The sequence below is a fragment of the Jaculus jaculus genome, chromosome 12 (genome assembly GCF_020740685.1).
Source record: "Jaculus jaculus isolate mJacJac1 chromosome 12, mJacJac1.mat.Y.cur, whole genome shotgun sequence".
Lineage (NCBI taxonomy): Eukaryota > Metazoa > Chordata > Mammalia > Rodentia > Dipodidae > Jaculus > Jaculus jaculus.
The window spans coordinates 35,517,534-35,543,677 of record NC_059113.1 but is presented as its reverse complement, the minus strand read 5'-3'; the positions used below and the strand labels follow the sequence as shown (position 1 = coordinate 35,543,677).

At 45.7% G+C, this 26,144-nt stretch overlaps 1 protein-coding gene and 1 non-coding gene across 2 annotated transcripts in view; one reads left to right on the top strand and one right to left on the bottom strand.

Moving 5' to 3' along the window:
* Hs3st3b1 (heparan sulfate-glucosamine 3-sulfotransferase 3B1) overlaps positions 1-26,144 on the top strand; it is a 42,050-nt gene that overhangs the window by 4,197 nt on the left and 11,709 nt on the right. The gene's annotated exons all lie outside the window — the stretch shown is intronic.
* LOC123453853 lies at positions 12,264-12,370 on the bottom strand. Its single transcript, XR_006633030.1, has one exon. It is a non-coding gene; the product is annotated as a U6 spliceosomal RNA (small nuclear RNA).

Sequence of the window (26,144 nt, the reverse complement as noted above, 5' to 3'; positions counted from 1 at the left end):
AAGTTAGCCTCACATTGTGTAACTGTGAACTGTCATCTGCTTTGGACTTTATAGTTAGGGAACTCCTTCCACACCCAGACTTCACTTTTAATTTCTCTATCTCCACCTCACTGCCTCTCTGTCATTCTCTTCCTCTGGTTTAACAATGTTAGTACCTAGCCCCATGCTGAATATTTTCCCAAGGATTAGCAAGTTTAATCCTCTTTAGAGTCCTGTGAAGTTGATAGTAGTACCAATGAGGAAACACAGGCACAGAAAGGTTAAGGAACTTGACCAAGATCTCATACCTGAAAAATGGCAAAGAAAAAAAAAATACTGTACCCACAAGAGGTCATTCTGTGCCAGGGTCCCTCAATTAAGTGACCAAAACATGATGTTTGTTCGTCCCATGGGAGGATTCGGAAGGGTGTTTGCTCTAAAAGGGGTTGACAGTTTCCTGCCTGTCTCCAATGATCCTGGTAGATTGTTCACTTTGTCATTTACTTTAAAGGCCTTGCAACTTTCAAACAGTTTGAGTCAGTGCTTTCCTGCACTGATAGGAGCTAGAGTGAGGACAATCACACCACTCTGACATTTTTATTTCTCCGTACAGGCCAGCTTGAATCAAAGGAGCCATTAAAATGACAAAAATATCCTTCAAGTAGAGCTGCTGAGAAAACAGCTAGTGTCCCTCCCAAGGAAGTTTACTTTCTGCCATTTGCCCCCTTAAAAGGAGGAGGTATAATTGACATGCATGAAATTGCTTGGTATGAATTTATTTATTCATATAAAAATGAAATGCTCTCAAATCACTGAAGATCCATCCAGTGCTTGATCTGTCTTTATTAGCCAGAAGACAAATATAAAATATAGCCAGAACTTTTGAGACTTCTTTAGAATGGGGTTCTGAAGAGAGATGGCAGAAACATCTTTCCGTGGCTGATCACTGGACACAGCAACTTCCCCTGTGTTTTTAGTTTCATGACTGCTGAGAAAATTGATTCCCCAATTTTCCTGGTCTGCTTCTAAAACAATGGTAGCCTAGCCTGCTTCTGACTTCACTGGGGAATTGGAGATTAGATCAGATTGGGAATAATCTGTTTTGAAATAATTTCACTCTCACAGTCCTGGAGTTTAAACTAAGTGTTCCGCTCATTTCCGGCTGCTGGGGTGAACATCAGAAATCTGCATTTATATGCAACAATTTGAAGTACAAACCATTATGTTACAGAGCTGTCAAGATTTATTAGCAAGACAGTGTAGCATGTGTTGAACTCTGTTTTTAATTAGGCACCTAAATTAGACCATAAAATGGTTGATTAATCTTTTACAAGTTGAGGGGAAAATATAACATAAATTAACCTAATCATAAGTGTTTTCCCAGATGCTCTGAGTTAATAAAATTGTCAATATTTAATAACAATCTATTTGTTTTAGATAAATAAAATGCTGAAATGCGTGAATTAAATTACACTTACTGTTTTCCAAATGATATGCTGTTACTGAGCAGTTCTGAGAAAGTTAGAATATGGTCCATATCTTAGGAAATTTTCATATAAGATAGGCTACTATAAGTAGGAAATAAATGCTGGCTAAACTAGATTTTTCTGTTTTAATAGAATTTTGTTATTCAGAAGTAGTAATTTCCTATAGGCTAACTTTTATGTGAGATATTTTCCCAGCTAATGTTATCTTGTTTGACATTGCAAAATCAGATGTCACTGCTTCTGTTCTAGTTTATTTTTTGTTTGAGGAGAACCTTTTGATATTTTGAAAAATCAATACCTACAAATCCTTCCTCTAAATACAAATGCTTTGTTTTAAGCCCTTTGGTTTAAAACACTGTTTTTCTTGTTATACAGAATGACTCTTTGAATCACTAACATTGCCTGTGATTAAAAGTGCACTAGGAATTGAAATAACTCCTAACCCAGCAGCCAGCCAGCTTCATGAGTCAGGGCGATGGCACTTTTGAAACTTGCTACCAAGATGGCTGCTTACTGCCTTTTGTCAGTTGTTTCTTGAACACTTGTATTATGCTCTTACTCTATGAAGCCGGAAATTAAACTGACCAATAGAAACACGAAATGTCCACTCCCCAGGCACAGCATAATGAACACATCTCTTGCTGTGAACAGAGTTCGCTCACAAACAGGGCACTACCTCTCATTGAACAGTGGACAGTGGTTTCAGACAGTGAGAGAAACTTCAGGCCTGTGCCGTGGAGACACATGGGTTCTCCAAGTATGTGGCATATTTTCTAGTGTAATGAAAGCAATATGCTGCCTACCTCAAGTGCAAATATGTACCATGACTGAGAAGAAATGAGACAATGATATCTTTGAAATTTTGTATGTAGGCCTTGAAAAAATTTTAAATATTTAAAACATTACTTTTTTTTTGAACTCTTATTGCTTCCTCTCAAACTATGCCAAAGTAAAAGTAATTCCAAATAAAATTGATGTGAGGGCATGTTGGGTTTTAGTTCTTTTTTTCTTGCTGAGTGGTTTTGGGAGAAGTTTAGCTGTGAAGAACAATTATCATGATAGTAAATTATGATAAAAAATTATCATGCTAGTAAATAATTTTCATTACAGCCAAGCACCCAAGTATTGTAATAGTCCTGATGGTAATAAAACCCATCATTGAGGGATTTTTTTTTGAGACATAAGAGTGGCATTGATTCCTTTTATAATGTGCCTCTACCTTAAATTCTTTAAAGTATGCATTTCATATACTTTCTTGTCATTTGACAAATGTTAAAAATAGGCTGTTATTGGGCATTCAAAGAGCTTACTCCATCGCAGCATGAAAGAAACATGCTTAATAAAGTTGTAGGAGTTTTTACCTCCCAAAGCCTAGATGTTCTGTGCCACAGTGGGGTGAATCTACCAAACAATAATGTATTATATATCAGAAAACAGAAAGAGAGAACTCTGAATGTACCCACCGTGGAGAAATGATCAAAGTTTAGGGTGATGGATATGGTAATTACCCCAGTTGATCAATACCCCAATGCATACATGAAGACATCACACTACTTCAAAACTAACTATACATATGTCAATCAAAGAAACAATAAAATTTAAAAACCGATTGCATACCTATAGAAATAGGCATGGTTAGGGTATTGCTAAAGAGTTTTTATTTTCTTAACATTTGAAAGGACACACAGTCATTGTTAGACTATTTTCCGTATAAGCCTGGCAAACTTAAGCCTGTGGTTGAACGTCAGGTTGACTATACACTTCTGCCCAGCACGGGCTACTCCTTGCTCAGGGCAGTCCTTTAAACCCCTTGGACTAGACCCTGACCCAGACACGTCAGGCATGTTGGGGCTCAGGATCCAGATCCGCTGTGTTCTTGCTTTTGCACCAGGTTACTGGGTGAGGCTTCCTCAGAAAGAATGCTTAAAGATGGTTCTGGACAATGAGATCGGGAGAAGCAAGTGGAGAATGTAAAAAAAAGTGGAGTGGGAGCAACTTCCTCCTCCCCCTCACCCCTCCGCCCACCCCTTCTAGGTCTGGTGACAGAAGTGTCCAACGTGACCCTCCGCCGCCACGTGTGCGCTTCTTGCTGGCCGCGGGAGCGCTCCGGGGACCCCGCACACGGGCGGGCAGGCCGGCCTCAGGGGTCAGTCGGCACGGCTGCGGCGTGATCGCGGGCGATCATGGCATCTGGCCCAAGGACCGTCGATCCAGGGACAGATGGCAAAGCTTCTCCGTGGGGAGGGGGCGGGGCCGAGGCCACGTGACCCGCCCGAGCCGCTTGCTCACGCCTCACCTGTTGGGCAGTTCCTGGGCCGAGCAGCCGCGCTTGCCGTGGGCGAAGGGGGGTGGGGAGTGAGGGAGGAGGGCGCAAGGCGGAGCTCGGCCCAGCGCCGATTGGTTCAAGCAGCTGCTGAGAGACCAATGGTGTTCGTCGTGCGCGAGAGCCCCGCCCACGAGGCGGACCGAGCACAGTCCCGCCCCCTTCGGCTGGCCTGTGGCCCCGGGTGGATTTCGTGCAGAGTGGGTTGGGTCCTGCAGGGCTTTCGCTTTCAGAATCGATCTCGTCTGCTCCGGTCTTCTTTTCTCTGTCCTTTCTCTTCCCTCAATCACCAGCTCCCCTACCACAGATGTCCCTGCTCTAAGCAATGGGACAAAAAACGGTCTCACTTTCCCTGCAGCTCAGCGGTGACTTGGAGGTCGTAGACCGGCAGCCTTTCAGGCCCTTGTTTTAGCACGGGGAAGGCTCATTTGCGTATTATTGTAAACGATGTTGAAGAAGTACAGGGTTTGTTCCAGAATTACATGAAAGTACAGTCCTCTGGGCTGGCTGACACCACGGAGAGGTCTGCAGGGCCTTCTGCCTAGGGGCCTCTGAGGATGAAGGCTGGTCCTGGCTAGGCCCAGCGCTTCCTCTTGGTGTGCTGTTTGGCTGGTCCCTGGTGCCCTCCCATCTGACTGTTCCAGAGTCTCCCGGGCACTTAGCATATGCCAGCGCTGCCAGTTAACACAGCTACACAAAAGAAGTAAACATCCCGTTCCCACCGAGGAGCTGTGCAAAACCTCCAGTGGGTGTGTCCATGTGTGAAAGGGGAGGGTGGAGCACAGAACATAAGGTGGGAAGCCATGGTTATTTTATCATTCACTTGAAATAGTGCCAGCAGCTAATGGGGACAAGCTTGTCGTTTTCGATAACAAATGGATACGACTCCCTCCTCCCCTGCCCACCAGGATTGGAGTATCTTGCATGGTAGGCAAGCTCTCTTCCTCCCCTTGCTCTCTTTCATTTTACTTTCAGACAGTATCTAGCTAAGTTGCCCAGGCTGGCTTCTATCTTGGGATCTTTCAGCCCCCTGAATAGCCGGGATTATAGGTTGTGCACTACCAGGCTCCATGAATAATGCATCCTAATAAACCATGTTTACCTTAGTTCAAGGACTTATTGAGCACTTGCTTTATCATAATTACTTTATTTTCTGTAGGTGTTTAAAGCTCACATCAAAACTAAGAGAAGCACAGAGACTTCCCATGAACCCCCATTCCTTCCTTCATATCACCTCCCATGACTGCCATTTCTCACCAAGAGGAGCATTTGCTATAATGAATGAGCCTATGTCAACACACATCATCCAGGGGCCATAGTTTTCATTGCTGTTCAGTTGGTGCTGTGTATTCTGTGGGTTTGGGTAAATGTATGTCTTCCACTAAGGTATCATGTCAGGTAGCTTCATTGCCCCCATTGCCCCACAGTCCTGTGTGAGCATCGACAGTGTCAAGTGCTTTGAGGCACTGAGGAAGCGCAAGAGGCAGAAAGCTGTCTTGGAGGAGCCGGGATTGCCTGAGTAACACTCCACAGACACATCACCTTCTTGGGATATCATGTCAAACCTAACATATGTGTAGTATGGAAGATGATCAATGCAAAATGTACAAAAGACACACACAGGGGGGTGGATGTGGATGAACTGGCCATAGTAAAATCAAAGGCTAGGGTTAGAAAGGGTTTTCAAAGCTATCTGAACATTGGATTAATTTCAAAAAAGCATGGATGTGGGGATACTGCATAATGGTAGAGAGCTTGCTTAGAAGTGCCCAGTTCTGCAAAACAAACAGACAACAAGCACCAGTCCTGCCAAATCATGGATCGATATAAAAGTCACTCTTGGGGAAAAGAGGAAGCATATTAAACATTTTACTGTGTGGGTTTGCATGTTGCTTTGTCAGTTACTGTGGGACGCATGCTATAGGCCAAGGGGAAAGTCTTCACTCTTGGAAGCAGCTTATTCTGAACAGTGATCCTTGATCCTTTGGTGTGTTCATCTTTTGGAAGGAAGAAAACCCACAAGGTTGGGCCTAGAACTCATGATTCCCCTGCCTTAGACTCTTGGGTGCCAGGATTGCAGGCCTGTGCCTGGTTTTTGAGGAAGGGTGAGAGCACGTGCACACACTGCCAGGGTGGACAAGTGGAAGAGCTCACAGAGCAGTGTGCATCTCCTGATGCTCGAGTTAAAGGTCTGACAGTATTGCCTCTCAGTAGCTGCACCAGGGGATGGGGCACAGCCTTGTTTGCCCTCTTCTCCCTCCCTGTCCATTGTCCTCCTACACATGCCTCACTGATTCATTCCTTGGCAGCTTGTAGAGGTCTATGCTGCATTCCCACATCAGGGGTGAACAATGTCTTACAGCCATATTTCCTCAGTTCATTTCATTTCTTTTTCTTTTTTTCTTTTTGGTTTGGTTTTGCGAGGTAGGGTTTCACTCTAGCCCAGGCTGACCTGGAATTCACTATGGAGTCTCAGGGTGGCCTGGAAATCATAGCGATCCTCCTACCTCTGCCTCCCAGTGGTGGGATTAAAGGCATGTGACACCACGCCTGGCCTCCTCCGTTCATTTCCTCAAGGCTGTGCTCAGTAGGTTTTGCCATTGCTCTGACCTGTTTCACTTCCTTTTCATTTCACCCCTGTGGAGCCACCCTGGGAGAGACTTAGCTCAGGAGATTAAACCCAAACTCACCATCCACAAGTCTTTTTCAGCGACAAAATTCTCCTATCTAACTTTTTGGTTCCCTAATGATGGGCTCTTCGATCTATCCTCATCCACTGCAGGTAATCTCTAGCTCAGTCTTTGGTGCAGACACTTTGAGACCTTGAGCGAGCCAAGTCTCAGTAGGCATTCAGCCCAGCAGTATTGCTGAACCAATGCTCAGCAGACTGCTGGGGGTCCATGCTTCCCCAGGGCACTGTGGACCAATGTGCCTTGTGGCTGTGGGACCCATGCCTGCGCCTCCTAGCATGTCTCCAGCAATGGCCATATTGGCCTGTTTGCTATTCAGTGAGCCTCTCTTGTTACATACAGCTCTGTGTGTTTTTAGCAATGTCTATTTACTATAATAGCTTTACAGCCTTTTGCTCAGGTTTTGTGTGTATATACTCTGAGACAGTTTGTCAGTAGTCTATGAACCATGATTTGAAAATCACTGTGCCCAGCTTTATTTTAGTAAATAGAAAGTTCTAGAAAGCTTAGTAGGTGATATATATGAGAAAGAGAACAAAAAGAGAGCTTCATGTTAGCATTTTAAGGGCCCTGAGAGGTACTGGCCCTAAAAACAAACAAACAAACAACAAAAAAGCACATTTGTTTAATTTTGTTTGTCTTAGCATTTTCTCTTGAGCGTGAGTCCTCTTTTCATTTGTACCAATCATTATCCTATGGAATGATGTTTGTACAGACAGCAATTGGGACAATTTGAGTTTGAGGCATGTTGGTGACACATGTCTCTTAAGTTTCTTGCAGTTACTTTCTCTCTGTCTCTTCTCTTTTCTTCATCTCCTTCCCTCTTTTCCTCTCTCTCCTTTCTCTCCCCTTCCCTTTATCCTAAGAACAGCTTTCTTCCTATTGCCTGAGTAACACTCCACAGACACATCACCTTCTTGGGATATCATGTCAAACCTAACATATGTGTAGTATGGAAGATGATCAATGCAAAATGTACAAAAGACACACAGAGGGGGGCGGATATGGATGAACTGGCCATAGTACAATCAAAGGCTAGGGTTAGAAAGTTGCTGAGGCCAGGGCGGGTAATCAGGCTTAAGTATGGGATGAGGGTTTCAAGTCAGGTCTTCCTGCCAGCTTCCGCAGGCTTCCCTGGGATATTCCCTCAGTGGGATGACTGCAGGTTCAGCTTTCTTGTGAGTGAGCAGTTCGGTCTGCCTGCCAAGGAAAGTGCTGTGTGTAGGGGTGTTTACAGAGCAGGATGTTTGCCTGTGTTCTCCCTGGCCCCTGTCACACCACAGTACTCAGGACTCAGGTGTATTTTCCTGGCCTTACGATCATGCTGCTTTTAGTGGTAGCACTGAGGTCCTCTTTAAATAATCTGAGGGACACACAAACATTGGCAGCTTTGAGCTGAGAACAAAGTCAACAACACACACACACACACACACACACACACACACACACACACACACTTTGCTCTATTTTTTTTTTTTTTGGTCTGTGTCCAAGATGGATGCTGAAAGTGTGCTGAGTCCCAGAGCACTGGAAACAGAGGAACTTTGAGATTAGGTGTCTCTGAGACAGGAGGCGAATGGAACCTTTAGCTGATGGAGATGGGTTGATTTACTGTTGGTGTAAAACTCAAGTTACAGGGGGTATCTACAATTTTCCTCTAAGCTGGCCAAGCAGGCTAGGATGATGCCATCTCTGCGAACACTGTCTTATCGTAGGCTCCTCCTACTTGGGGGCATTCTGACACCTGCCTAGAAGTCTCCCTTATCTGGTTCCTACTCAAGGGGAGCTGTTGGGCAAGGGTATCCTGGACAGTCGAGAGGTGGGCAGCCCCACCCCTCTGTGGGATCTCTTATTGCATGCTCTCTCCTACTTTTTCACTCTTATCACACTTCCCTTACTATACAGTTACATACCTTTTACAGGGATATCCAGTGCCTATCTTCTCTTTCTGTGGGGCCTGTGAAGTCAGGCAGTGACAAGACAGCCTTATAGATGTCACAACTAAGAGGACACTGCTGATGGAATAAAATTGGGCACTATTGTTCATTCATGATTTTCTCCACACATTCTTTGAACACCAAGAATGGGTTTATCAGTAGGCAGGCGCTTAAGAAAAGGAGATGTTAAGCCATTCTCAGAATCCCCAAGGAATTTACAGTCATGGGAGAGGGCCACTATGAGAAACACACAGAGAATGAGAAATACTATGTGCCCAGATAAGGACACCATCAAGTTGGGCTTTTGAGTGTGGATAGGAATTTGTTGGCAGATCAAGAGATTAAGGGAGTGAGGAGGAAAAAGAAGGAGTGAAATGGCTGATTGGCATGACACATGCATAAACAGAAGTAGGGTCAAGGTGATGAAATAGGGTCAGCAAGTATAAAAACCTATCTGCATAGGACAGGACTTGGACTGGGAGAGGTTTCAGAGTGGACACAATCCCAGAGTGAGGTTTTGATGAATGAATAGGAGTTCACTCAGAACAAGTGAAGAAGATGATCTTGGCAGAGACGGTGCCAATGGAGGGGCAGGGAAGGGCGCCAAGTGACAATGTGAGGTGGAAGAGCATAGGCCGATAAGAACTTTTGAGACTAAGTGACACGTTGTGACTGAAAAGGGTGTCTTTCCGTTTAAAGGTGAAATGCTTTCCACAGGCTCGTGTGTCTGGACACTTGGTCCCCAGTTGGTGGTGCTGTTTTGGGGTGATGTGTGAACTGTAGGAGGGGGCGCTTTGCTGGAGGAAGTGAGTCACTGGGCACTGGCCTTGAGAAGCCGCAGACTGGTTCCACTTCCTGTCTTCTGTCTGCTTCCTGTTCTGCCATGTACACACTTCTGCCACCGTGGGGCCACCTGCCACCATGCCTTTCCTGCTGTGATGGACTCTATGGTGTTATCATCATTTTGTATTATAAATCCTTCTTCCCTTCACTAGCTTCTTGTCAGGTATTTGGTCACAGCAACTAACTCAGTGACTAAGGCTGGGTTCCACAAGCTTGCTTCCCCCCCCCCCAAAGTATTTCAACTTGGAAGTAGAAATGACAGGATCCTTTTAGATAGTGTTCAGCAGGATTGTTTTTGTGGGTGACCAGAAAAGATGCTGCTCGGCACGAAAGGCTAGCCCGGGGACCCTTTCCGAATGTGTGAGAGACAGCATATTCTTGAAGCAGTCGCTTTGGCGTGGGCAGATGGAGCCCTTCATTAAGGGAAAGCCATGTAATTAGGAATTCCACTCTGCAGTGCCTCAGGCCTGTGGCAGCCTGGGACACTCGGACAACATTCCTGGATGTTGAAAAGGCCAAGTACCAAAGCCACACCTTCCTCTGCCAGTGACCAAGCAGGCAGATCTTCAGAGCCCAGCCATGCTGAGTGTGTGAGCATCACCGTGCCCCTCCTTTCCGAGACCAGCTCTGCCGTGGCAGGAGCCACAGTGTGTGTGTATGTGTGTGTGTGTGTGTGTGTGTGTGTGTGTTGTGACGTCGGTGGGGGGCTGCCCTCATCCTTTCTTGTTCTTTCTGCCCCACTTCCTTTTCCATCTTTGTTTTTGTTCTGAACATTTCATTTTTTGTAATGTAAAAAAAAAAAAATTCTTTCTGGGGATTGAGCCCATGGCCTTGAACATACTAGGCAAATATTCTGCAAACACTGATCTAGCTCCCCAGCGCCTTGATGCCAAATGTCTGGCCACATTATCTCATTAAGAAGCTTACCTCAGAAAGCTGAAAAAAGAAAGAAAGAAAGAAAAGGAAAAAGCCACCTCTTAAGCTGGGTGTGGTGGCGCACACCTTTAATTCCAGCACTCAGGAGGCAGAGAGGTAGGAGGATTGCTGGCCGTGAGTTCGAGGCCACCCTGAGACTACATAGTGAAATCCAGGTGGGCCCTGAGCTAGAGTGAGACCCTGCTTTGAAAAACCCAAAACAAACAAAACCCCCAAAATACCGCAGCCACCTCTTAACCAAGAGCAGTGGCGCACACCTGTAATCCCAGCTTTTGAGAGACAGAGACAGTAGAATCACAGTTTCCATCGCCAACCTGGGTTACAAAGTGTTTGAAGCCCTGTCTCAAAAACAAACGAAATAGCGGGGTGTGGTGGCGCACGCCTTTAATCCCAGCACTCAGGAGGCAGAGGTAGGAGGATTGCCATGTGTTTAAGGCCAGCCTGAGATGACAGAGTTAATTCCAGGTCAGCCTGGACCAGAGTGAGACCCTACTTCGAAAAACCAAAAACAAAAAACAAACAAACAAACAAAAAAACGAAATAGAAGACACCGCTTCATTAAAATGGTACCTGACACAGCCTCAAGTTACTCTACTTTTGTCTGACCACCAAAGGAAAGGCAGGCCAGGGTGTGCAGAGCACACAGTGCCTAGGTTTTTCCCAGGATTACTGGCTCATCAGACACATCCCACTTTGCACCCCTGGTTTATAGCTAAGCTAATTGAATTTCCAGCTGAGAGGCCACGCCCCACGTGATAGCAACCTCAGATAGTTAATGAGCTGGAAGGGGACCCCACTGATGGGATGGTGTCCTGTTTGGCTGCTCAGTGGCTTAGCAGGACTGATTTATGAGCTGTTCATTCGTGTTGCGAGTGCCCAGGCAGCCAGGTTCAGCTTCCCTGCTCCCCCTTCTTCTAAAGATCGAGCTGCGACTTCTGCATTAGCACTTGGACCTTTCTCTTTCCTTTCACGTCCTGGGTTGAGTGGAATGGGAGGGGGACAGCCCAGGGCATAAAGCCCCAGAGCACCTGAGGCCAGCCAGTGCCAGGGACCCTCCTTCTGCTCTCCTTCCAAAGGTGTGTGTCCCGCTCCTCCCCTGAGCAGAGCCCCACTCAGCAGCTGTGGCCTGAAATCCTGTCCCTGCGTCTGGTCGAGTGTTAACCTTCTGTGAAACATGGGCACCCTCGAGACAAGAAGGGTAAGAACTGTGGCTGGGCAGAGCTGATGATAGCTTCAGTCAGCCCTGACTCTTGGCTTCAGGGAGACTTGAACTCCCTCCATGCAGGCATAAAGGCATTTTGCTTCTGCTTTTCAGTGTCTACATACCACGCCCATTTAATGATGATGTGAGCAATGAGTCTTTCTGCACTGCCATAGTGTGAACAGCAGTCTGCTTACACAAACCTGGGCCACGTAGCTTATGCACACTGAGGCCATATAGAGCCATTGTCACATTGAGGACTGTCCTTGATGCACCATATATATAGATGATGCATTTGTGTGTGTGTGTGTGTGTGTGTGTGTGTGTGTGTGTGTGTGTGTATCTTATGGGTACAAATGTATAATTCAATTACATAACTGAAGTACTGTTTATTTCAGAATAATATATAGTTCATGTAATTCTGAACATCATTAGTTCTATATTTATTCGCTTCGTTTGGTGTATGTGCATGGTCACTCTGTGAGTGCATGTGTGAAGGTCAAAGGACAGCATCCGGTGTCCGTCCTCACCTTCCACCTTGTTTGAGGCAGGGTCTGTCATTGTTCCTTGAAGTCTTCGCCAGGCTAGCGAGCCTGCAAGCTTCCAGGTGATTCTCTTTTATTGTAAAGCTTTATCTTATTTATTTATTTATTAGAGACAGAGAGAGGGAGAGAGAGAGAGTGAGAATGGGCACGTCAGGGCCTCTAGCCACTGCAAATGAACTCCAGACGCATGTACCACCTTGTGCGTCTGGCTTATGTTGGACCTGGAGAATAGGACATGTGTCCTTTTGCTTTATAAGCAAGCATCTTAACCACTTAGCCATCTCTCCAGCCCTTCCAGGTGATTCTTTTTTTTTTTTTTTTTTTTAATATGGAACATTTCAGGAATTTGCATGTCATCCTTGCACAGGGGCCATGCTCATCTTTGCTGTATCATTCCAGTTTTAGTATATGTGCTGCCTAAGCGAGCACCCAGGTGATTCTTAATGCCCTGCTTCACCCTGAGCATGCTGGGATTACAAAAGCTAGGGCAGCCAGCGTCATATGGGCTCTGGGATCTGAACTCAGGTTCTCAGGCTTGTGTAGCTAGCACGTTATCCACTGAACCACCTTTCCAGCCCCCAACATTCATTTCAAACCAAATGCTTTTATTTGTGATTGCTGGGCAGGGAGGGAGGAGGCAATCTCTGTGGAAAGGGGGCGGGTGACAGCACATGGGTCAGAGATGTGACAGTGACTATGTTTGTCAGCATTTTAATCTTGGAGGTTTTTAGAACTGTAAGTAGACTTCATTTGGACAGGGTTCTAGAGTCTAAGCTCCTGCTCATCCATTGCCCAGTATTGGTTTTGAGGCTCCCGAGTCTCAGCCTGTCTCCACCTTTAAAGAGAAGGAAAGAGCTTCGTGCAAAGGTGTTACACAGAGCCAAGGCTATCCCACGTGTCCAGGCCTTCTGTGTGTTTGGGACTCAGAGGTGAAATCTTCGTGGCCAAGGTAGAGGAGAAACACCTTGCTAACAAATACTTTATTTATGTGTGAAGAGAGAGACAGAGTGTACCAGGGCTACTTGCCACTCTAAATGAACGCCAAACACATGTGCGACTTTGTGATTCTGGCTTAACATGGGAATTGGGGAAATGAACCCCAGCTAGCAGGCTTTGCAAGCAAGTATCTTTAACCACTGAACCATCTCCCCAGTCTGAAGACATCTTCGGATAGCAAGGGAACTGCTGACCTCAGAAGACTGCCATTTCTGTAGCAGAAATCCAAGCATCTCCCTGGGCAATGTCTTTGAGATGGTCAAAAGACATAGCCCACCATCCTGCCAGCTTATCCTTGCCATGCTTAACAGAATACAAAGCCCCAGGCATTGGTTAGGTGGTTCATGCAGAATATCAGGGGATGAGCAGAGGTCCTGGGGCTCAGTGCACTGCTAACCCCCTGTATGAGTGGAATCTAGAGAGCCCAGGTGAAACCATGTTGACTCTGCCCAGCTTGCTGACCATCGCAAACAAGCTTTTGGGCAGTGGCCAGCTGGTGGGCAGACATCAGGAACTTTGAACTTGAACTGGTTGCACCCATGAATTTGAGAGCCAAGTTCTTTGCATATGATGAAAAGGCGCATCTTGCTACAAAGAGGTTCCATCTGCTTGTTCTTTCAGGTTTGGCAGCTCCAAAGAGCTGAGGAGCTTTGCCCCAAGGGGTGCTGGTCTGCATGTTTTTGGTTTGATTTGGTGTAGTTATTATAGTGTTGAGTTGGGTTGGATTGTCTTCTTTTCTTTTTTGCTTACAGGTAGGGTCCTTGAACTTGAAATCCTCCTCCTTCAGCCTCCCAAGTGTTTGGGTTATAGTTGTGCACCATGCCTGGCTGGATCCCCCTGCTTCTTGCAGTCAGCTGGGGCAGCAGTGCTCTGTTGTGACATGTAACAAGCCCTGTTCTGTCTTGCACAAGAGGATGAACCATCTGCCACGGGCCGCAGCTCCTGCAGCCATGGTGGCATTCCCTCAAACCGTGAGCCAACATAAACCCTTCCTTCCTTAACTTCTTCTTGTCAGGCACTTTGTCACAATAACAAGACAAGTGCCAGACAGCTTTGTGGAGATGGGGTTACGCTGGCACAGAAGTTCCACACAGCATCCGGGGCCTCTTCATTCGGTGGTTGGTCCTAGGCTTGTGGTTGCGAGCCCTGAGTGACAAGTGACTATGTATTTAGCGGCTGCAGGAGAGGTGTGAGCTGGATTAGTTTCCCAGGCATGCCGAGGGGGTCCTGACAAGCAGCTCTCTGGCTCTTCACTTTAGTAGCGTTTGCTCACGGCCTTGGGCTGTGTGTGCTCCAGGCCAGGGACTTGGAAGTGGATTCTCAAGAGAGAGCAGCAGCTTAAAGGTCTTGATTTGATGTCATGAGATCAGAGAACACCACCGAGGATCTCAGAGAAGGTAACCACTGGCTCCCAGAGAACAACCCCACCCCACCCTGACCTGCTCAGCTACCCTGCCGGCCTCCCAGAAAAGCTGGGTTAGCCTGGAGTTTTGAGCAATGCTCACCTCGCATCCATGTCTGCCTGTGCTCATGCATGGACCATAGAATCTAAATCCTTTGCTTTGTAACGTTTTTGAATGGGCACCTCAACTCTGCTCGGCCCCACACAGTTCCCCAGGTGCAGACTGTCTTCCATGGATGGGGTCATTGCAAACAGGGCCCACAATCTTCTTGTCAGCCTTCCTTTTTAAGAGCCCATGCCTCGCCCCTACCTCTCTCCTCCTAGCTCTCCTGTTACCAGGTTTACTTTTGTCCTCTCAAGATAATTCTGAGTGAATTACCTTTTCACCCCTGTTATCCTCTCTCTGTTCCCATTGGCATGATTTCATGTGTCTCACATGCCTTACTGGAAAAGTGCTTAAGGTGTTTGCATTTTATATGCATAACGTGCAACAAACATATCAAATAGGATAGCAAGAGCAGAAAACCATCCCTAGGGATAAAAAATGGAGTCTGTTACTGTCGGCCTTATGTGACTGTGGATCCCACTTCTTGGGGATTTTGAGGAAAGATAAACCTCTGTTGTAGGCATCATAGAAGGAGCTGTTTGCTCAGAGGAAAGTGACTATTCCATGATATTTAGATAGTGACTGGCCACTAGCATAGCAGAGTCTCTCTGTCAAGATTTACTGTTCAACGCTTTGACAGAGGAAGGGAGAAAAGGAAGGAGGGAGAGAGAGAGAGAGAAAACGAATAAGAATGATTCTGTATAGTGCTTTCTGTGATTTCTAATGTTGTGAAATATCCCAAAGGCAGCTCAAGACTGAAAACAGATAACCTGGAAGGAGCACTCATAGCAATGCAGATTTCCACTGGAGATATCTATTAATGTCTTCTGATTAATCCAGAGTGCTTTCTTTTTTATATGCCAGTGCTTAGCAGTCCCGCGGGGCTGATAATCAGCTAAAAGCCCAATCTGTTTTAAGACATCTGCTGGTGTGTCTCCCATTCCTTAGACAACATTTCATGTCACTAGCTTCTATGTTTTATGTAGAATCTAATTAATTGCTTCTCAGGCCAAAGGCAGGTTCACCTGGCACTTGTTTATTTATTCATTTAGCTTCCATTGTTATAACAACCATTTATTTATTTTTTGTCACAGTGCAAGTAAGGAACAGCCTAGGCATCATGTTCCCTGAGGACCATCATGGATGACAGATAAAGGTTATGATGAAGGGTGTGTGTGTGTCTGTGTGTGTTCAGGGAGGATGTTGATTATGAGAAGGGAGCTGGGTTCATACAAATTTATTACAAAGACTATTTCAGAAGCAGGGAGGCCCATGTGGAGCAAAAGACATGACATGTTGGAGAAATGGCATCTGACTGGCCATAGCTGGGGTGAAACCGAGTTGGGAGGATCAGCTGGAAAGGGAAGGACAGAGGAGCTCAGAATTTACTTGGTGAAAGGTCATATGGCCAACAAGAGTTTACAGGTCATGCGTAACAAAATGAGATGCTCAGAAGGTTTTTAGATTTAGTTTTGGCCTTTAGCTCATTAGATGGAAGAGTGAGCAGGGCCAATGAGAGAAACCTCAGCCTGCCTCCCAGTGTTGATGCAAAATAACAGAAGAGTCAGCTCTCACTCCAAAAGGAGTAACAGATTATTCTTTGATGCTGTTATGGTAGTGAACATCAGGAGGCTGAGGCAGGAGCATCATGAGTTCCAGAGCATCTTGAGAGAGAAGGGGGGGGGGGAGGGAGAGAGAGAGGGACAGAGGAGGAGAAAGAGAGAGAGAAGGAGGGAGGGAGGGAGAATGAATGAAGAGGAAAAGAAAAGACAAGATTATTCTATTCTGGTCTGAGTGGCCATGACCAGTGGACAGGACTTCAGGTTCCATTGAATGACATCTTCCACCATAGAAAGCATCACATAAACTTTTTAGTTACAGGAGAAAGTCATGACTTGATGCATTTACCAAATATATCAGTGGGGGGACATCAGCAAAGTGGGTAGGGTAGGAAGCTCTCTGCTATAGGCCTCAGATGCTGTCTGATGACATTCTTAGATTTAGGGTTGTGGTATGTAGTGGTCTACTAAAGCTAATGTTCCCAAAGGTTTTATCTGATGGTGAAAAGGACATCCGTTCAGATAAGAGGGGGGTACTAGATGGCTACTAGGGAAACTAAGGACAGCTCAAGATAACTGGGTCTTGATCTGCAGCATTCCAGCTCTCCACATTCTCCACATTCTCCTCATTTGGAAAGTTCCAGTCAAGGAAGCTGCAGAACCTTTGGCATGTGGTGGCTTTTTCAGGGAATTAACTCAATTTCCTAATATTTCTCAACAAACTTTCTGTGCAGGCAAAGTGATCTAGTCACTGTCCCCTGAAGTGGGTTTTGTGCCTGGCCTCAGGTAATTTTCAGACTGGCTTCTTTACTTCCACCTGCCCTTGGCCCTGGCTGAGGAGGCAGCAGCTATCCCACTGAAATACCTTGTGGGTGCTTTACCCGCTCATTACTCATTTCAAGCCAAGTAGACATTGTGTAGTTAAGCTTCCTGGGTGTGGGATGGCGCTCCCCAGCAAGGGTAAGTTCCTGGGCATAAGCGTCAACCACAGGAGCACTTTCACTGACCCCTCCACCCTCCATGTGAGCATCACACTAAAATCCAGCTTGTGGAACTGGAGAGATGGCTCAACGATTAAGACACTTGATTGCAAAGCCTAACGACCTGGGTTTGAATCCCCAGTGTCCATGTTAAGCCAAATGCATAAAGTGGTGCACACATCTGGAATTCGTTTGCAGTGGCTGGTGGCTCTGGTGTGACCATTATCTCTGTGCGTTTCTCTTCTCTCTATTGTTCCCTGCTTGCAAATAAATAAATAAAAACCTGTTTTTAAAAATCTAGCTTGCTCTTAAAGTTGTACTTCCCCAGAGACATCTGGGGCATTTCAGCCTCCCATCACTTGATGGGTGCCTGGAAATGCAAACTAATGTTAATAATGATTAAAGCAGGATATTCGTTGCAGTGTCTCTGCTCGGGACAGCCATCTTCCTCATAGTTATTAACGGCAGTTGTTTATTGGGTTGAACCAGAGGGCTTGGTTTATTACTAGCCACCAGTGGCAGGGCATCCCAAGTTCAGTGGTGATATTTGCTTGTTTCTTTCTGGTAGTGACATGAGGATCTCTGCTCTTAGAGCACACCCACTCTTGGCTTTTGCTTAGCATTTAAACTCAAAACCTTTATGTCTATGGCATCTTAATGGAATTGTGCCACTTAATGTAATGGGAATGGTGACATAAACGTGTCATCTTTGGGTGTTAGAGGCTGAGACCTCATGGTAACTTATCATTCTGGGTTGCCCCCAATTCTCTTTATATATCTGCACTGTGACCTCCAGTCCTGAGCTGGATACACAGCTGGTTGATTCCTTTTCATTCAGTCATTCACTCATTGAACAGATATCTTCAAAAGGCGTCTTTAAAATTCACAGTTCAAGTAAATACAAAGTCAAACACAAGAAAGATGTAGTCACTTACTTTGTTCTTAGACATAGGCATTAGGAGACTGGGAGATGGCTTGGCATGTTTTGTCTTTTTTGTTTGTTTGTTTTCCCATCTAAAAGTACACACAATTTATTATGAGTTTCTTTAAAAAAAAGTCTTGTTTTTCTCTTAAATCTTTTTTTTTATTAGTTATGTATATAGTGTATACGCAGCTATGATGGTACCACCGTTAGCCTTCTCCCTGTCATCCCCCCCCCCCCTGAGGATTGTGGGTGTTGCATTGTGGGGGTGGCCTTCAGTTATGGGGGAGAGGTAATGTCTCTGTGCATAATGACCTAACTTATGGCTCTAAGAATCTTTCCACTCTCGCTCCTGCGAATTTCCCTGTGGCTCAGCATTTAAAGATGCTTGCGCCACAAGACACCCGGCTCCCATATAATTCTCGATGCAGAGTGTTGCAGACATCTATAATCCAACTTGGCCTGGAGAAACAGCGGCACAGGACCAGGAGAATCCAGAAGTTTATGGGCTAGGTAGTCTGGCATTCCCAGAGGCAAGAAAACAAGAGAGACTCTCTCAAGCAAGGTGGAAGGAGAGAACTCACACTCTTACCTTGTCACACATATTTGTATGTTTACACACACACACACGCACACACAAACAAGAGAAATAGTCACTGGGCTTTTTAAAAAAGTTATCGGGGACTGGGGTAATGGCTCAGCTGTTAAGGTGTTTGACTGCAAAGTCTAATGACCAGGGTGGGTTCAATTCCCCAGTACCCATGTAACGTCAGATTCATGGAGTAGTGCATGCATCTGGAGTCCATTTGCAATGGCAGGAGGCCCTGGCATGCCCATAATAACTCCACCCTCTTTCTTTCTTCGTTTCTCTCTGCTTGCAAATACATAAAAAAAAATAATTTTCAAAAGTTATCAGGTTGGTTTTTCAATGGGGCTACTTCAGGGTAAATTGTGAACCCCAGTTGTAATTGAATTCACTTGTAGTAACCAGTTAGTTAATGTGATTTGCTTAGGTCTTACAGTTTTGTTCCCTTAGGGGAACAAGATGAGGATGATTTATCTAAAACACAGAAGGGATGATGGGAACTTTATTTGAGGAATCACCAGTTAGGCAACATCATTTACCAGAAAATTCTCAAAGAATTTAGAAATGATGATAGGATCATGTGTAATATTTGCCAGAAGTTTTGCCCAACAAAGCTTTCCCTCTGTCTTACTTTAGGATGTCAAATATGCAAGGCAAATTGGAATCTGAGTAGTAATCTGTTGCAAATTCATTGATCTTTTAGAAAATGTGGTTGATGATGGCAATGAGAAAGTGAAAAGGGGGAGAGGATGGAGGAGGACTTACTTTTTTAATGTTTGTTAATGTGTTTATGTGACAATTTCATACATATAAGTGATGTATGCCAGTCATATTCACCCTATACTGCTCTCTGGTACCCCCCACACACCTGAACCTCTTCCTCTTCCCAACTAGTTTCCTCCCCTTTCATAGTTTTGGGGTTTTTTTTGACCCAGTGAATTTAAGTGTAGTTGCTTGCATGAACATGGGCCACTTACCAGTAGTTACACCACTGAAGAAGGTGTTTCTCCCAATTCCAGCAACCACCAACTGCCCATAGCTCCCCAGAGACGGGGTCATCATGATTCCCTCCCCTATCCAGACGGCATGCTGATGGACCCAGTGTTGCACAGGCCTCGTGCAGGTAACCTAAGATGTTGTGGTCACGTGAGTGCGATGGCCTGGCTTGCCCAGAAGTCAGTGTTCCTGAGCACTCCTCTCCCTCCTCTGGCTTTAATATTTTCTCCACCCTCTCCTCCAAGATGCTTCCTAGCCTTGGAGGGGATGTTATAGATATTATCCTTAGGGCTGTGCCCTCAATGAGGTTTTACCTTTTTCTCCTGCTGGAAGTTGACTGTGGGAAGCTTCAAAACTAAATAAGCTGAGAATTTCGGAAAAAGACAGGAGTTTGGTTAAGACTTCCAACATCATAGTCATGTTGTGGATTTTCTTTAGTCACGCCCCCCCCCCACGCCCCAGTAGCTTCAGGCCATAAAGAAATAAGTACTGATAAGGAAGACCGGATGTGCAAAGCAAGCAGTGCTTCCTTTCCTCGGTGGCAGTGTCTCCATGTTTTATACCTTCTAGAATGTTCTGTATAGTTAAAAAAGAATACTTCTTTCTGGGGCTGGAGGGATGGCTTAGCTGTTAAGGTGTTTGCCTGCAAAGCCTAAGGATCCAGGTTCGATTCTCCAGATCCCACATGGGCCAGATGCACATGATGGTGCAGGCGTCTGGAGTTCGTTTGCAGTGGCTGTATGCCCTCATGTGCCCATTCTCTCTCCCTCCCTCCCTCTCTCTCTCCTCTCTCTAATAAGTAAATAAAAATAAAATTTAAAAAATACTTCTTTCTAAAAGGTTCCTGGGCTCTTTTAAACTTGTGATAAGAAACGTCAAGGTGTACTTATATCCTTTCATTTTAGTTTAACCAAGAGTATGTCTTGAGGTTTTTATTGACCTGCCTCACTTAATGCAGTTTTTAGTTGAGAACTATACTCAGGGGCTCCATAGGTTGGACAGAAGGGAAGCAGAGGGCTGGATGAGCCATTGTCACAGACTTAACTTTCCTCTTGACTGGGATCCCAGTGGCCCTGTGAGGCGGGGCCTGCATCAGAGCTGGTGTCTGCTCTTTCCTCTGTACATCTGTGGCAGCGGTTGGCTTAAGGCTTCTCACTGTCTCACAGGGTCTCCCGTCCCCACACTGTGGCTGTCTCTCAGCCCTATGCTAACAAAACAAGAACAAAGTCAGTTATATTTGTATTAAAATCTGCATCTTTTCCCATGTCTTTGGCTGGGATCATCTTATTAATTTAGTAATGCCAGCCCAATGGGGAGTTTGGTTTTTCTTTGCCTTCCAGTGTCCGTGGGTTACAGAGAGAGCGCAGAAAGAGATTCTTCATGGCATAAGCCAGAAGTTACAGGAAATTAGACCCTTTCAAATGTTTGTCTTTAAACAAAACCTTTGAATTTAGGAACCCTTGGTGTCTGTTTCTCCTTAGCAGCATGTCCGTAGGAGCCTGTGCCAGAGGAGATGTGCAGAGGGGCAGGAGCAGGATCCCTCCACTTCACCCTTGGGGAGAGTTCTGCTTTTGGAGCTTGCTTGCCTACAAACTGTAAGATCAAAAAAAAAAAAAAGGAGGGACAAATGTTTCATTTCACAGATGAGGAAAGACAACACAGCTTGCCCCAAGCCACATGGTTGGAGTAAGAACTTCACATCCCACATTCTTTCTGCTACAACTGGGCTACTTATAAGCACATGCCTCGTTTCAAGGTACTTTCACACTGGCCTATCCTCTCCTCGTGGGGGTCTGCACAAAGTGAATTATCTTGTAGGTACTGAGCTATTGGGAATTTGTACGGTTTAGAGGCTTTCTCAACTGTTTCAAAACTACTGGGGGCCACAGGAGGAAGGACGTGGGGAAATGGGGGCGGAAGGGGTCCCCGTCCTAGAGCTTCAGAACTGAGGAACACCTGTTTAAGCCAATCCACTCATTTTCACATCCAAATAACAGCCCAGGTCTTGGAATGCCTGGTCCAAGGTCCTTCTGCCGGCAGTGTGTGCTGAAAGTTTCCTATGTGGGCATTTGTTTTCATGCTGTGTGTAGAAGCCCCTCCCTGGTCTCACTTCCTCCTGGCTGCCCTGTGTGCCCAGGTGAGATGAAGTGTTAGCGGTTTTCATCATCCCCGCATTGGCTTGGAATGCCCGCTGTTCCTGAAGCTCTTGCGTGAGAGGGAATGTGTTTGTAAACAGGTGTTTACTGTCAGCTGTCTTGGGATAGAGCGAGGAGCTGGCCGGAGGGGGCCCGGGAGAGAAAGCACAAGGTCATGTGGAAAACATGAACCAAGGCAAACTGCTTAACCCCTGATCAGGAGGTAACTTGTACTGGGCTGGGCTTGTATCCATCCACCTCCGAGGTGCCCAAGGTCTTCGGGCAGCCACGTGGGCCCAGGCTGTGCTGAGAGCCTGCAGTGCGGGAGGAGCTGGGCATCTGCTTGTAGACCGGGAGCCTGGCCTGTGTCTTCCTCCTGAGTCTTGCGCCACTGCTCTCCTCACCGTCCAGGCTGATTTTACTTTCTAAAATGTGTGCTGGCTAAAAAACTCTGTTTTCTTTTTCTTAATAATTTTAAGGTTTCTTCTTCTAGGAACCAGGACTCATATCCCTCTGATTTCATAAGACCTGCCCCTCATGGGCCACAGTGAGGCCCAGCAAACAGAAGGGGGTGGAGGAAGAGCCTGAACACAAAAGGCCACTAGCTTTTCACTGAACCCAGCTCCCTGTCCCCCAGCATTTGTATCCAGCCCTTTCCCTGAAGGAGAACTGGTTGCTTTGCGAACAGGGCCTAAAACCAAGGTGAAGGCTCCAAGGAAAGCGGGCTCTGGCTGGTAGGGATAGCTAGATGCACTTTTGGATCCCACCCCAGCATGGCTTTCAAAAGCTTTGATTTCGGAGCAGCACTGAAATTCCAGGACAAAGGAGATCAAATCCTTTGGCTGGGGTTGGGACAGAACTGGAGAAGACAAAGCCCGGGAAGACAATCTTTTATTTTGTCTCTTCTTTCCAACCCATTATCTGGAGAAAAAAAAAAAAAAAGGCAAAAGGACCTATATACTTTTTAAGAATCATGACATCACTTCCTCAGGACTTGAAATTGAGAGCCACAACTATTTACAGTTTTATCGAAATTATTTTAAGCCCTCCCAGAGGAGTGCTTTGATATGCAAATATCTACCCCCCACAAAGGGAGATCCTTATTTATGAAGAAGTGGCCCTTTGAAGGGGTTCAGCCTGGTGGGCTCCAGGCCTCTGAGGAAGTTCGAAGGCCCATGGAAGGCCACTACTGATAGCATCATCCTCTTCCCACCAAATGGAGCCTCCTGGGAAGAAAGCGGCTTTAAAGAACAGTTCGGGTTACACCTCTCCTCTGTCATTATCAAGGATAGTGTCACATTTCGGAAGAAAAGCTCCTATGCCTGGCCCTGGCTAGGCGTTTAGCTCTGGGAGTGGTGGGGTGGTGGGAGAGGCGCTATTATCTTCTATTCCTGAGGATCACTGTGACTTCCAATGTTATCAGGTGAAAAGACACCAGGGTATTTTGGACGTGCCTACTTAGGGTTGGTGGACTGGCCTGGGAGATCATGATTTGAGTTCATGCCTACCATGGTAGCATATTCTAGGACAAGCACCACTTGCCTTTAGCCCAAACCTTCATCTTAGCCTGGAAGTGTCTCCCCTCTCATCCCGTCTGACATAAACAAAGGTGTTTCCACTCCATCTCCCGAATTGCCCAACCTTCCTCTACCCTGTTGAGAAGTGGTGGAAGTTTTAAGAGGTTAGGTCTCATAGAAGGACGATCCATCAGAGTGGGTACATCCTTAAGTCAGAGTGGGTACGTATTGGGAACTTTTTCTTGCCACAGATCCAAAGGCAACAGGGCTCAGGAACTAGGAAACAGAACCTCTGAGACAATGAGCCAAAATGGATTTTTCTTTATAGGTTGTTTCTCTTGGGTATTTTGTCACAGCAGTGGAAACCTGGATAACATAATTTACACCCACCATTCTAGTGTCCTAGAGAAAAGTTTCCCTGCCCTGAAACATACTAATCATCCTTCTCCCCCTGGGCATCTCAGTGTGTTTTTAGGACAGCTGATGGAGTCTATGGGTTTACCAAACATTCAAAAGTGACACTCGGGCTGGAGAGATGGCTTAGCAGTTAAGGTGTTTGCTTGTAAAGTCTGTTGATCTGGGTTCCATTTTCCAGGACCCACATAAAGCCAGGTGTAGTGGCACATGCATTTGGAGATCGTTTGCAGCAGCTGGGGGCCCGGGTGCACCATTCTTTCTCTCTGTCCTTGTAAATAAACAAATAAAATATTTAAAACTTTAAAAAAGTCACACTTTACAAAAAATGTATTTGAGAGCAACAGGCAGAGAGAAAGGCAGATACAGGGAGAGAGGATGGGCAGGCCGGGGCCTCCAGCCACTGCAAACAAACTCCAGATGTGTGTGCCACCTTGTGCATCTGGCCAATGTGGGTCCTGGGGAATAGAGCCTCGAACCAGGGTCCTTAGGCTTCACAGGCAAGCGCTTAACCACTAAGTAATCTCTCCAGCCCAAATGTCACACTCTTTATGTACTTTATACTGTTAAAGGTGATGGTCTCATTGTCTGGACACTTCTGTCACTATACAGTTTTGAGGAATCAGCTCCCCCCCCCCTTGGGAAAAAGTTTGGGACATAGTATTCCTAGAAACCTTGATTCTCCTGTTTGTCATTTGCATTTCGTGAATTGTCAGAAGCTGGGCCTAGACTTCTTGGAAAAGCTGAAGCTAATGGGACATCCTGGTGTCTGGCCTGTGCCCTTGGGATTCTGGTCAGAACCATGAATCAGAACAGACAGGCTCACTTCCTCCTCTGTTAGGCTGATTTAAAAGAGATGGAATCCAAGACCTTGCAGTTTGGGAACATGGCCAAGAGTATGTGCCAATTAGAAGCCCAGACCTTCACAAAGGTCATTATTTTTAAAGCTACAGAAAACATGTCACAATTTCTAAGTTTCTATTGACCATTTTCTCATTTCAGTTGTGTTTTCCCTAGCATAGTATCAGAACAAGGATTTAGAGGCTCTTAGCCCTTTATTAGGCACCTGTCAAATCTTGATGGGAAAGGGTAGGAGAAGGAAATATCAGGTTATGACAGATTACTCTTGGGGGCAGCCGTAGCTACTTAATATTTACTTTTGTCAAAATTCTTAGAACTGGGCTTGAGTGAGTTTTCACTGCATGTAAGTTAAAAAGTAATTTTTTTTTTCAATAAGGGAAATAGTCTTTGGGCTGTTCAAATATATGGAGTATTTCTGCAACTAAACAAGGAACTGATTTTCCCAGTGGAAGAGCTCAACTCTCCTTAGTGGTCCTGGGATGTGGGGCCTAGCCCTTGTCAGCGTGGTCCACAGCCGCTTCCCTCTGGCGTTTTTCTGACTTCTCTTAAGCCACATCATCTGTTTTGTGTCAGTGAGCAGCATTGGTCTGGCTGTAGTGCGTGAGGTCGCACCCATTTCAGCAATCTTCCTTCTTAGTGTTGTTGATCCCAACAGTCAGTTCGGTGGTTGTACCATCTGATTGGGGTAGTTACTTGAGGCAAAGAGAGGAAATTAGGGCGGCATTTGGTCCTGGGACATAACCGAATTAGGGGCTTCTACAGAACGTTCGATTCACTCTACTTTCCCACTTCTTCAGGCTTGAGGGCTTGTGTTTAATAGTTGGCTTCTAACAGGCCATACCAGTAGGACTTGGTGTACCCCGTTGTGATCTCTGGGCTGAGACAAGAGGGTGGCAAGTTCTAGACCAGCTTGAGTCAGTTAATGAAACCTGTTTAAAAATAAAAGAAGGCTTGGTAGGTATCTCAATGGTGCCCAAGACCCCGGCTCTAGTCCTTAGCACCACCAAAAAGAAAAAGGCTGAAATTGCCTAGTGGCCTCTTCTTGCTTTTTCTCCCTTCCCTTTGTCCCTCACATTCCTTTGTTTCCTCTCCCTTCCTTTCTTCTTTCATTCCCTCTCATTGTGAGCAAGACTCACAGTGTTCTCAGACTCACAGCCATCTTCCTACCACAGTTTCCCAAGTGCTGGTATTACAGGCATGTACCACCATGCCAGGTTTGATAGACATTATTTTGGTCATTAATTCTTAGTTCCATGGAATTTTTTTTTTAAGTCACAAACATGGACAGAAGCCTGAGAGATGACCGAGTGACCCAACATTTAGTGAGGCGAGGAGGGGATGCCTTCTTTGTGGCATGGGTGCCTCATCGTGTCTTTCTGGAAACCTAAACTGTATTAGAAAACTACTGGGAGCGGTGTATGTGTGTGAGAGAAGTGGGTGGGGGAGAGGAAGGAGGGAAAGAGAAGGAATATATGCGTAGAGGCAGGAAGTATCCTTTTCTTCTGTTTACATTAACCCTTACTGTGTTTTATATGCTGTTTGTAGACCACCCGGACACACAGCCTCCTCACTCCTTTGTTCCTTTTTTTTGTTGTGTAGTGGCTTCTCCAACCTTACTTAGAGGTCCTTGACTCAAATATTAAGTCTTATATTCACCAAACAACTTTCATTAGTCACTTTCCACACTTATTTTTCTTTTTTTGTTCCCTTCTCTTTCCTTCCTCCCTCC